Raw genomic sequence first — 1,354 nt, 5'->3', positions numbered from 1 at the left:
GACTGGGAAAGGGGCTAACATTTGAAATGTAAATAAAGAAAATAACCAAGAAAAAAAAAAGACTTTCACTTTAAAATTTTACATTATGGGGCTGGTGAGATGGCTCAGTGGTTAAGAGCACCCGACTGCTCTTCCGAAGGTCTGGAGTTCAAATCCCAGCAACCACATGGTGGCTCATAACCATCCGTAAAAAGATCTGAAGACAGCTACAGTGTACTTACATATAATAAATAAATAAATAAATAAATAAATAAATCTTTAAAAAAAATAAAAATAATATAAAATTTTACATTATAAGGATATGTTCATTTATTCTTCTGGAACCCAGTCTGAAAAAATTTGAGAAAAATCCATCCCTATGAGACTTACTTCTTTCACCAAAAAACAAAAACAAAAAACAAAAAACAAAAAAAAACCAAAACAAAAAAACCCCCCAAAACCCCCAATAAATAATTAAATCTACGCTCTCCTAAATACTTGAGGAGGTAGCATTTCATCCTGATTCCCCAGTGTTTACCCCGTCATGGCACCTGATTATGGGGTAATTATAGTAAAACTGACCTGCAAACAAGGTGAAACTGTCCACTGTCACCCCCATGGCATTGCTTCTGTAAAGGAATGAAAATTTCCAAGCAAGAGTATACTTGCCATTTTTCTGTCAATCACAACATGCCGGGAGCAGCAACAGGGAAGGAGAGAAAGGACTGTCCCCACCCTGAGGTACTTGTGTTGCTTATTGGAGACGGTCTCACTCCAGTGGGGGTGAGAGTCTTGGGATGTTGTTTTTACATCTGGACACATCCAATGAGTGGGAACCTGAAAATGCCTGAACAAAACGGATAAATAAATAATGAAATACATAACTGACGAAATGAGCTGCCCAGGAAAACATTAGCCAAGACCAGGCAGTAAGGCCTCAGATTGCCTGTGTGCACTCTGCTGAGCAATAAATAGTGTTCTGTCACCTCCTCTGTGCCGACAGACTCTAGCATGATTTTCCAGGACCTTTGCCTCCAACGGAAGCTCTTCCTCCATATGAGTTGTTAGTTAGTTTGTTTGTTTGCTTGACTGATTTTTAAGTTCCATTTTTGTTTCTGCCTCTTCTCAGTGCTGGGCTTGTTAGCAAGAGCTGCAGTGATAGAGTCTGGTGGCTCATGCTTGTCTAATATCTCTCAGCTCTGATTATGGAGCTGATATAGATGCATTGGCTTTTATTTATTTCATATGAATGGGATAAAAGAAAAAAAACACTATTTGTGGATCTGAGGGGTCTTCACCTTTTTTTTTTTTTTTTTTTTTTGGTTTTTCGAGACAGGGTTTCTCTGTATAGCCCTGGCTGTCCTGGAACTCACTT

Source organism: Mus pahari, chromosome 3 (assembly GCF_900095145.1).
Source record: "Mus pahari chromosome 3, PAHARI_EIJ_v1.1, whole genome shotgun sequence".
NCBI lineage: Eukaryota > Metazoa > Chordata > Mammalia > Rodentia > Muridae > Mus > Mus pahari.
The sequence above is the reverse complement of the archived record's forward strand: the minus strand, read 5'-3'. Positions refer to the sequence as shown.